Source organism: Schistocerca gregaria, chromosome 1, assembly GCF_023897955.1.
Source record: "Schistocerca gregaria isolate iqSchGreg1 chromosome 1, iqSchGreg1.2, whole genome shotgun sequence".
NCBI classification, from domain to species: Eukaryota; Metazoa; Arthropoda; class Insecta; order Orthoptera; family Acrididae; genus Schistocerca; species Schistocerca gregaria.
The window spans coordinates 366,918,265-366,930,526 of record NC_064920.1 but is presented as its reverse complement, the minus strand read 5'-3'; the positions used below and the strand labels follow the sequence as shown (position 1 = coordinate 366,930,526).

The following is a 12,262-nucleotide window of genomic DNA, read 5'->3' as shown; positions in this document are numbered from 1 at the left end:
GCGAGGGAACTTGCCCCCCTTCTTGCAGCGGTGTACCGTAGGTCTCTAGAAGAGCGTAGCGTTCCAAAGGATTGGAAAAGAGCACAGGTCATCCCAGTTTTCAAAAAGGGACGTTGAACAGATGTGCAGAACTATAGACCTATATCTCTAACGTCGATCAGGTGTAGAATTTTGGAACACGTATTATGTTCGAGTATAATGACTTTTCTGGAGACTAGAAATCTACTCTGTCGGCATCAGCATGGGTTTAGAAAAAGGCGGTCGTGTGAAACCCAGCTCGCGCTATTCGTCCACGAGACTCAGACGGCCATAGACACGGGTTCCCAGGTAGATGCCGTGCTCCTTGACTTCCGCAAGGCGTTCGATACAGTTCCCCACAGTCGTTTAATGAACAAAGTAAGAGCATGTGGACTATCGGATCAACTGTGTGATTGGACTGAAGAGTTCCTAGATAACAGAATGCAGCATGTCATTCTCAATGGAGTGAAGTCTTCCGAAGTAAGAGTGATTTCAGGTGTGCCGAGGGGAGTATCGTAGGACCGTTGCTATTCACAATACACATAAATGACCTTGTGGATGACATCGGAAATTCACTGAGACTTTTTGCAGATGATGCTGTGGTATATCGAGAGGTTGTAACAATGGAAAATTGTACTGAAATGCAGGAGGATCTGGAGCGAATTGACGCATGATGCAGGGAATGGCAATTCAATCGCAATGTAGGCAAGTGTAATGTGCTGCGAATACACAGGAAGAAAGACCCCTTATCATTTAGCTACATTATAGCAGGTCAGCAATTGGAAGCAGTTAATTCCATGAACTATCTGGGAGTACGCATTAGGAGTGATCTAAAATGGAATGGTCATATAAAGCTGATCGTCGGTAAAGCACATGCCAGACTGAGATTCATTGGAAGAATCCTAAGGAAATTCAATCCGAAAACAAAGGAGGTAGGTTACAGTACGCTTGTTCGCCCACTGCTTGAATACTGCTCAGCAGTGTGGGATCCGTACCAGATAGGTTTGATAGAAGAGATAGGGAAGATACAACGGAGAGCAGCGCGCTTCGTTACAGGATCATAGCCCGCATCTCGTGGTCGTGCGGTAGCGTTCTCGCTTCCCACGCCCGGGTTCTCGGGTTCGATTCCCGGCGGGGTCAGGGATTTTCTCTGCCTCGTGATGGATGGGTGTTGTGTGATGTCCTTAGGTTAGTTAGGTTTAAGTAGTTCTAAGTTCTAGGGGACTGATGACCATAGATGTTAAGTTCCATAGTGCTCAGAGCCATTTTTGAACAGGGTCATTTAGTAATCGCGAAAGCCTTACGGAGATGATAGAGAAACTCCAGTGGAAGACTCTGCAGGAGAGACCCTCAGTAGCTCGGTACGGTCTTTTGTTGAAGTTTCGAGAACATACCTTCCCCGAAGAGTCAAGTAGTATGTTTCTCCCTCCTACGTATATCTCGCGAAGACACCGTGAGGATAAAATCAGAGAAAATAGAGACCACACAGAGGCATACCGACAATCCTTCTTTCCACGAACAATACGACACTACAATAGAAGGGAGAACCGATAGAGATACTCAAGGTACCCTCTGCCACACACCGTCAGGTGGCTTGCGGAGTATGGATGTAGATGTAGATGTAGAGACCACTTTGGATAATGTGGGATGTCCGCGTGCTGGCCTTGTCCTGCTGTAAGAGCACATCTTGATGTTGTAAGAATAACACCGGAATGGACTCGATGGTGGTATGATGATAATGATGATGATTAGTTTGTGGGGCGCTCAACTGCGTGGTCATCAGCGTCCATACAGAGTCCCAATTTATACACAGTCCAATTTTGTTTTCACAGCCAATCGAGCCACTGTCACGAATGATGATGATGATGAAATGATGAGGACAACACAAACACCAAGTCGTCGGGCAGAGAAAATCTCCAAACAGGACAGGAATCGAACGCGGGACCCCGTGATCCAGAGGCAGCAACGCTAGCCACTAGCCCGCGAGCTGCGGATTCGATGGTGGTACAATCGTATTGTGCATTGTTCAAACACCAGAGCACTAGTTAGTTACATAGTCGATAGGTCACTACGCATGAAATCCTGTCTTGACTTGAAGCGAATTAGTCTGCAGGATATTAACTTAATTGGTGTGTAAATATTTCTGCATCCTGATTGTGCTTCTTCAGCTTCTCCTGGTGTGTTTTGATGGCTCTTTGGATACACAGCTGGCGGTACAGAAGTGGTTTAGTTTGTCAAAATTTAGCCTAATAACACAAGTTATTTAGAGCAATTCCTGCAATAAATAACCTGAAAGTGTCTATATAAAAATTCTATTGAGAAATTTTTCAGAAGGTACTATGTCGACTTTGTTCCACATTTAGCTTTGGCATTTGTCAGGCATGAATATAACAAGTTATGTGCTTGAAACTTTTGGTAGCAGCATTATTCACATCTCTGCAATGTGAAGTCAGTTTTAATAAAGATCAATGGTTTGTTTCTGGTGCTGTAATTATGGAGGGCATCTTTCCGAACTCTAATCGATTATTTACTACAAATTTCAAGAGAGAAAATATGAACTAGAAGCTCAAGTGGTAACACCTAACTCTTTAAAAGTTTTCAACAACGCGACCAGTGTTAGCGCCACGTGTTACACTTATGACACGCTTTGGTGCATTTAAAACTTACTTTCTTAAAGACGGCTTACTCCACAGCTAAATTCCATACGAAATAACCGAATGAAAATACTACTGTTCTGTCTCTTGCGAAAGCTTACAGTAACGTTAAGTGCTAAAGTGACTTGACTATTTGTTTAGAAAGCCCTAACATGTATTTTTCTGTCCATTTAAATTTTCATCAGTATGTATAGCCCAAAATAACTGAAAGATTCTGCCTTGCTTATGAACTTCTGTTCTTGCTCTATACTTTGTGGAGGCGGGAAGCCATGTGACCGGCTGGTAGTCCAGCTTCCAGTAAACGATTACCGATGGTCCCAGCCGATAGTCAACACAATACTGGTATTCATTCATTAGTAAAATGAGCACCACCCTTTCAGCAATGAATACTCGTCTGAGACGTTAGTTCGTGTGTGCATCTATTAAGCATTTGTTGTCCTGAACCAGGCCAACGAGTATGTGTTAGTACTATTAACACACAGCGAACCCCTCCCGACCAACCTCTCGGGAAACGTCTTAGAAATGCCATCCAACACCCTAGAGGTCCACAGTAAAGACTCACTGAATTTCAGTAAAAAATACGAAATCTGTTCGACGGCTACATCATGGTGGTATTATTATTATTATAATATTATTATTATTATTATTATTATTATTATTATTATTATTATTACTATCCTCACCCAATGTAGTACGATGTCCGGGAAAAAAAAAGAAAAACTCATTGACAAAATCAAATTCAGGTGTTACGCGGTCTTGCACCCTCACTGCAGCGTTTGTACTCTGGTCACATTACAGCCACAATTATTTCAGTAGCAGCCTTTCATCAGTGACCAATACATTTTTTTAACCGCACATTGATTTCACATTTCGTTTCCCACCTGTGCATGACATCACCTTTCTTCGTTTTCTGCATATGATACATTATCTAAATACTTGTCTAACAAGACGGTGTCTTAGTTTTTCTGTAGGTATTACTTATTGCCACTTTGTTTCTTGAAAGTACTATGGCAATGGTAATTATTTTTCATAGGGTTTGTGTGGCTGTGAAAAACATATCCTGTCAAATTGTTGGTTCAGTATCGGTAGTTCTCAGCTCTGATAGTGCGTTAAATTTCTTTCGCTCAAAACGCTAGCATATGTCATCTTTGATGAACCAGAACCATTATCCGGACTGGCTCCTACTTTGGTTCGCGCAAATATGACTAGTATTCCTTTAGTTGGCACCTGAACAATTTTTGTTTTGTTTTCATACATTCAGCGTATCATTTTTCTCTTAAGAGTTACGAGTATTAGCTTCCTTTAGGAATAATTATAGATAGCCGCGTCCAAATCGGCCCCGCCACACTGCACGGTGTCGTAGAAAACCAAGGAAGGACGTTCGGCGCAGCGCGATGCGGTGCGGTGTAGCCGATGTGAACATCAAACGGCGCCCTCTGCGCCGCGATGCGCAACAACAAAGTAGTTCCGCTCAGTGTCTGTACGTAGTTCATTCGTGCGCGGGTCTGTTTGGACGGCGTTTAACGTTTTCGACTGTTACTGACGCACCCTAAAACATCGTTGCGCGACTTCGAATAGTCTGCTTCATTCTGCGGAGTTCAGCGCCGCTGTATGTAACGAGTTTGTGTGCGATGCTTTCGGTGTGGCGGGGCGTAACACCGCAACAAAAAAATTCAAATGGTTCAAATGGCTCTGACAAGGGAACCTCCTCATTGTACCCCCCTCAGATATAGATATAAGTTGGCAAAGTGGATAGGCCTTGAAAAACTGAACACAGATCAATCGGGAAAACAGGAAGAAGTTGTGTGGAATTATGAAAAAATGAGCAAAATATACAAACTGAGAAGTCCATGCACAACATATGCAACATCAGGGACAATGTGAGCTCAGGAGCGCCGTGGTCCTGTGGTTAGCGTGAGTAGCTGCGAAGCGAGAGGTCTTTGGTTCAAGCCTTCCCTCGAGCGAGAAGTTTTCTTTCTTTATTTTCGCAAAGTTATGATCTGTCTGTAATTTCATTGACGTCTCTGTTCACGGAAAAATTTGGAAATGTTAAAAACATATATTTTGACAGAGCACAGGGAAAACTGCGCGGCTGTGAAACTGTTGCATTCATTTGTTGCATTTTATGTGACAAACTTTTATGTTTTCATGACTTTGGGAGTGATTTTCACATTCACAAGAAAACCTAAATCGGGCAAGGTAGAAGAATATTTTTACCCATTCGCTAAGTGTTGAAGTTAGGTGGGTCGACAACAAATTCCTGTCATGTGACGCACATGCCGTCACCAGTGTCGTATAGAATATATCAGACGTGTTTTCCTGTGGAGGAATCGGTTGACCTATGATCTTGCTATCAAATGTTTTCGGTTCCCATTGGAGAGGCACGTCCTTTCGTCTACTAATCGCACGGTTTTGCGGTGCCGTCACAAAACAGAGACACTACACTTATTACAGTGAACAGAGACGTCAATGAACGAACGGACAGATCATAATTTTGCGAAAATAAACAAAATAAATGTTTCACACGAGGGAAGACTTGAACGAAAGACCTCTCGCTCCGCAGCTGCTCACGCTAACCACGGGACCACGGCGGTCCTGACCTCACACTTTCCTTGATGTTGCCTATCTTACGCATGGACTACTCAGTTTGTATATTTTGCTTATTTTTTTCATAGTTCCACACAACTTCTTCCTGTTTTCTCAATTGATCTGTGTTCAGTTTTTCAAGGTTTATCCACTATGCCAACTTATAACTAAATCTGAGGTGGGTGCGATGGGGAGGTTCCCTTGTGAGCACAATGCGACTTAACTTCTGAGGTCATCGGTCCCCTATAACTTAGCACTAATTAAACCGAACTAACCTAAGGACACCAAACACATCCAGGCCCGAGACAGAATTCGAATCTGCGACCATAGCGGTCGCTCGGCTCCAGACTGTAGCGCCTAGAACCGCACGGCCACTCCGGCCGGCTACAAGAAAGTAACAATGGGATTATTTTCTTAGTTTTTTATGTATGTATGTATGTATGTATTCTCTAGCTTAGTCTGCTACAGTGATATGTCGCAGTTTTAGGCTCTTGTGTTACAGAAAATTTACATGATGTAAGTTTCTACCAAATTACGAGTAGGGTCAGATGGTGTGCCTACATTTAGTTTCTGTTCTTTTTTATTTTTACGTTAGTAAACAAGCTGATTTATGACTTTGTTAACAGGCGATAAAACATTTGTACTGTTGTTGACAGTGATATGAGACAGGGTTGACAAAGCTGCTTGGATTGAATAGTTGAAGAACTTCTGTGATATCTCTTATCCATTTCATATTTAACAAGATAACAATCATTTTCTAAGTAGCTGCAGTATTACAATCATTTTAAGCAGTTTTCTTTGTTACTGTCATTCTGGGCATCAGTCATCAAAGATTAAGTACTGAGTTTTTCAAGTCTTTTTAGAATTATCTGTGTCATTTAAACGAATCACGAGAAAACTTTTGAGGTAGGATAAAACAAACAGAACATAATTAATTCAGTGTTCATAACAGCAGAAATACCGAAAAGGGTGACACAGTTACACGCCCCCTCGATGTAACAGCCATTAGAGACAGAGCGCTGGTTCGGATTAGAAGGGGACGGGAAAATAACTCGTTCCCGAAAAAATCACAAGAAACCGCGATCGTGAGTACTGTGCTTCTAGTCCCTGTTGCACTTCAATTAGTAAAGATACCATTTTATCAACCTAGAAACGGCAGAGTGACTTTCAGTGATGCGTGAGATGGGAAGTAACTACGTGAGAATTTTCTTGTGTCATCAGCCACGATATCGTCTGTCATTTCTTTCTGTCGACTGCTAATATTTTCATCTCTACGTAGCGGTATTTGAAATGCTCGAGATTTCTTCTTTTTCGGGTATTTCACTGTCCACTATACAGTGTTTTATTCCAGGCCTTTACAGTATAGTACATCCTCCTCAACTGCATTTCAAAATTTGGCACAAGTGCAATTCTGTTGTTGAAGAAAGTCATTTCCACTTGCGGTAATCTACGTATGAAACTCCATTTCGTCTGCTATCCTGTGTACTTTTATTTTCAGGATAATGCTGTTTCACTTACTGTAACTCAGTTCTCACGCTGAGGAAGGCGCTGCTGTTCTTTCAGTCCACCATCACCACTGTTTCAGCTTTATTGACGTTAAAGCAAATTCTGTGTTTCGGCCAGATCGGCTGTATGGTCTACTAACCTTTACATTCGTATCTGTTCTCAGTCATCCTCAGATACTGCCATTAATTTGCTTCGTTGCTTCTCGAAGGTAATAAATGAAGCAGACAAGCGGTCACTCTACATTACACCTTCCTTACGAGCAAATCGTAGGAATACATCCGAGAAATTATGTACTCTCTGAATGAAACATGAGATGAAAACGCAGAACAGGTGAGTGCAATCATCTTCCAACGGAGTAAGGAAGCTACAGAGGTGTGGAATTTGCGATAACAGTTCGCTCGAGAGAACAGTAACAACAGTATTCACTGATTCCCTGTACTGTCGGCAGGGGGAGAGGGGAGAGAGAGAGAGAGAGAGAGAGAGAGAGAGAGAGAGAGAGAGAGAGAGAGAGAGAGAGACAGCTCCGTAGCTCAGTTTTATGAAGATAGCACTACGCTTTGTTTTACCTTAAAGGAAATGGATTAAGCTACTTGTATACTCGAAGTGGGTGAAAATTGGAGAACGGGTACAAAAATTAACTCTTCGTGATACTGAGACACGGGCGGAGTACAAACGTGTTGTTCTGTATACATATTTCCGAAATGCACCATTACCCAGCAAAGCATGTACTACCTTTGGTCACACTACGATACATTACACTGCAACTAATGAGGGACAACTGAATTTTGAAAATTGAACTGTTTCAAGGAGCAATTACAAACTTCTTGTCGTTTTTGTTGTGGTCTCCAGTGAGAAGACTGGTTTGATGTAGCACTCCAGGCTAGTCTATCCTGTACATGCTTCTTCATCTCTGGTAACTACCACTATCTACGTCTACTTTTACCTGTTTACTATACTGAAGGCTTGCTATGCCTCTACAATCTACAATCCTCCTCCCCACGCGGAATTTTCCTCCATTACTAAATTGATGATTCCTTGAGGTCTCAAGATTTCGTCTATTAGTCATACACTTCTTTTATTTGAAATTTGTATACACTATTACAAATCTTTGTCTTTCAGAAACGATTTACTTTCTTTTGCCAGTATGCATTTTGTTTGATCACTACATCGGCCAGCGTCAGTTGCCATGCTATCTAAGTGTGAGACGTGAAGCGAAGATAGACCTCTTGTTGCAGACGTGAACTTTTCAGTACAAGAAAAATTTCTCGATAATTTCAGTAACACACATTTTCGTTTTTTGTATATTACTATAATTCACTTCATTTTGCACAGTTCGCAGCGCGTGGTCTAGTGGCTAGCGTAGCTGGCTCTGGATCACGGGGTCTCGGGCTCCATTCCGCGATGGGGGTTGGGGATTTTCTCTGCCCGGGGACTGTGTGTTTGTGTTGTCGTCAATAGCAGCATCATCATCATCATCCATGACAGTGGCTCGATTGGACTGTGTGAAGGATTGGACTGTGTGAAGAACTGGACTGTGTGAAGAACTGGACTGTGTGAAAACGGACTTCGTATGGGCGCTGATGATCGCGCGGTTAAGCGCCCCACAAACCAATCATCATCATTCTGTACACGTTCGTACCGATTTCAATGTTTGAATCCAACAGGAATCAATAATATCATTAAAAGTAATCGATATCAGTCTTCTGAAAACTAAACTCATGACATTATGGGGAAATAACATAGGCCTGATAGGTGCCCCATTTTGAAAACACCGCACCTGTATATGCTATGCTTCAAAAATGACATTTTCTAAATTTTGGAGGCATATTAAGGTGCTCTCAGTAATTTTTATAAAAATTTTAATTACATTAGCGACAATCAAGCCGAATGGTCCCTTTTTATATTACAGCTACAAATGTCTACAGATGTTGCCAGTTTGCAACTGGTCGTAAAACAGATTAAAAAATACACATACTTTCCCAAAAGAAAGCAACACAGGCTTCACTAATTTCTCCCAATTTGTGGCCAGTTTACTTTCTTTTAAATCTATGTACACTGCAGGGTGCTATAGAATTGAAGGGGTTAATCACATAATATGCAATGTTAACTTAAAAAAAGCTCTGCACCTTTTGAAAAATGGTCCAAATGACTCTAAACACTATGGGATTTAACTCTGAGGTAATGAGCCCCTAGACTTAGAACTACTTAAACCTAACTAAGCTAAGGACATCATACACATCCATGCCCGAGGCAGGATTCGAACCTGCGACCGTAGCAGCCGTGTGGTTCTGAACTGAAGCGCCTAGAACCGATCGGTCAAGAAGCCGGCGCAAAATTTGACAAACGACGTTTGAAGGGTAATATAAATGCAGAATCTGTTGCTTAAATATGTTCAACTAAATCATGGCAGTAAAGTGAAACTTTAAAACGCATTTCTCGAAACACCTCTTTTTCCATCGCAAATATTCAACCTGCCATAACTCACTAAAATGTAGAGGCAGAATTTTTTCAATTTGTTCAGAATTTAACGCTAAACTTAAAAATTACAACAACTCAAAATCCAACATTTTCAACACACGGTCCCTTTCGGCTTTCCGTCCCACAAATAGTAAAGGTTTTCTAAAACTTTTAGTGGTTCATTTACTAACCTAATTTGCCCGTCGCCTGATATAATTCGACTACGTTTCATACTCCTTATTTAGTTTTGTAGATCTGTTTTCAGGACACTATCCATTCCATGCAACTGCTCTTGCAAGTCTTTCGCCGTTTGTGACAAAAGCAATGTCACCGGCGAACCTCAAAGTTTTTATTTCTTCTCCCTCAAATTCAAAAAATGTGTGAAATCTTATGGGACTTAACTGCTAACGCCATCAGTCCCTAAGCTTACACACTACTTAACCAAAATTATCCTAAGGATAATGCCCGAGGGAGGACTCGAACCTCCACCGGGATCAGCCGCACAGTCCATGACTGCAGCGCCTAAGACCGCTCGGCTAATCCCATGCGGCCCTGAAATACAATTCTCTGTGGTTTCCTTTGCTGTTTGCTCAATGTACCGACTGAACAAGAGTGGAGAGGCTACAGCTCTGTCCCCCTCGCTTCTCTACTAATAGTTCCGTTGGACTCTTGCAACGGCAGTCTGTCTTATGTACAAGTTGCAGCTGATCAGGATTTCCGAGCATGTATACTCATCAACATTGTCAAAAAGTTTTTCTAATTGTACAATACTATAACCGTAGGTCTGACTTTTTCAGCCTATGAAACAGAATATGAATGAATGAGAGGAGTCCAACTCAGTGTGCTTTCTTCCGATCCATGGAATATAAACATAATTGCACTTAGACTTCCCAAGAACCATCATTGACTTGAAATAGGCTTGTATTTAGGCGATATGTAAGAAGATTTGTGTCAGACATGGACTCGTAGCTGATTTCGTGCATACTACGAGCAATCCCCTTAACCTTAGGAAATTTTATATTTTTTTTTATTTTGTCCGTCTCAATTGCATGAATATAAAATTTTTGATGCATTTGTTACCGATTTCGGGCTCACACGCTCATTCTTAAACCGCACACCGTGCTATTAACTGTGACCAGTCATACAACACGGTGCCAAAATATCCGAACAGCTTCTGTACGGAAAGTCAAACTGTAGGCAACAAGTATTCTCATTGATAAATTAGTTTATTTGTCTACTGTTGCACCTGAAAGAGACAACCAAACTCCAGTTTCCTCAGTAATGAACAGTTGCATACCTATCATCCCGAGACAGAATTCCTCAAATCAGTGTCCTTAAACTTGTGCTCACCGGGAACGCCTCCAAGCCAGTGGCTACAGGCGTTGAAGTCCGCTCTGGCAGCCTAATGGTTAAGAAAACGCAAGTTCGAGTCACTTGCTAGCACAAATTTTCTTGTCCCGACAGAACACAGAAAATACCAAACATACGAATTCTCTCTTCAGATACTCTGGATCTGAATTCATTTTTTAAGATCTTGTGTTAAATCGATAGCGTGAAAACTGATAGTCCCAGCCCCTCTCCCTTGTTCTATTCCACTGTGCTGTTTATGTGGAGCCTGGTATTCGAGGACACTGTAATTCACTACGCAGATGACGATCTTTGTCAGGTACTGAATTACTGCCCATCATTTAGCCCTAAACGTCAAACAACTTACCATTTACCTCCACAGCTCGCCGGATAACTGCACCGTCTGTCAAAGCATGAAATACGCGCAGGTCACGTGGAGGCAGTGACACAGAAAGCGAGGGCACTGCCTGCCGCCACACGGTTGATATTCGACTCCCGCATCGCCCGTGCCTTTCGCCTTGACACAGAGTCACTCGCCTGTGGCAACGCGTGCAGCGACACCCATGACGAAATGCGGCGCGCACGCGCTACGAATATAAACGTGCCTGTGGACAGATCGGCAAGAAACCCTACACTCTAGTCCAGAGATCACGAGATGTGTCAGCGTCTACGTGCTTTCCTGTGCGCGACACAGATGGCGGAGTTGAGGTCTCTTATCACTGTCAGGATATAGTAACCTAGCGCAGTACCAATACCCCATTTTCGTTCCTCAGTGAGGCAAGGAGTCATTTTGAACACCATTTGTGAAGTCTGGAACCGGATTAATCACTGTTTATCAGAAAAAATATAATACTTATTCTCGGAATAGAACACACAAAACACTGAGATTATTTTATCAAATGCACACTGTCAATAAACCACATAATGGCTCTGAGCACTATGGGACTTAATCAATAAACCACACTGAACTTTAATTAACACTGCTCTATTGTATAAGGAATGGAAGTTAAGGACAACAGGCAAACCAGATAGATAGATAGATAGATAGAGAGAGAGAGAGAGAGAGAGAGAGAGAGAGAGAGAGAGAGAGAGAGAGAGAGAGAGATTCCAATAGACGAGCATCTGACTGCAGTTATTTGTGTGAAATATAATTACCGCAAGAAAATCCAATGACAAAAAATTAAGCGTAATGTAAATCTATTAAGGCAAGCGTTCTACTACAAAATTTGTATTACTGTAGATAGCTTTAAGGAGAAGGAAGCAATACTTCTCACCACGTAAGTCTGTAAGAGAAAATGACGATTTAAACGCTCTGAAATATATTTCAGCATTTTGCTTATCGTTCGGATACTCAATGAAAATATCTATCAGACATGAATACATCGTGAATCAACTTACCTGCACCTTTACGAAGCGCTATTTCCATGATTATGTAACATTCTTTCACGATCATAATAGATCCAGCATTTAATTTTATTGACGAAGTGTGTAAAGGCAGTGAGTTACAATGGTATTTAATGTCTATTTCGGGGATAAATTCAAAGTTTACTTACACACAGCGTTAGAAGCCTAAGTTCATTGCTGCTTCCTTGGTCATCGGGGCTTTACCACGCCAACATTTCGTAAAAACCCAAGCGCTCAATAAATTGTGATTCAGCTTCTAAATCAAGTATTAATAAATTTGAACACTTACT

The 12,262-nt window shown here is 41.8% G+C and overlaps 1 protein-coding gene across 1 annotated transcript in view; it reads right to left on the bottom strand.

The window, feature by feature from the left end:
• LOC126346894 (uncharacterized) overlaps positions 1–12,262 on the bottom strand; it is a 482,372-nt gene that overhangs the window by 32,794 nt on the left and 437,316 nt on the right. The window lies entirely within an intron of this gene.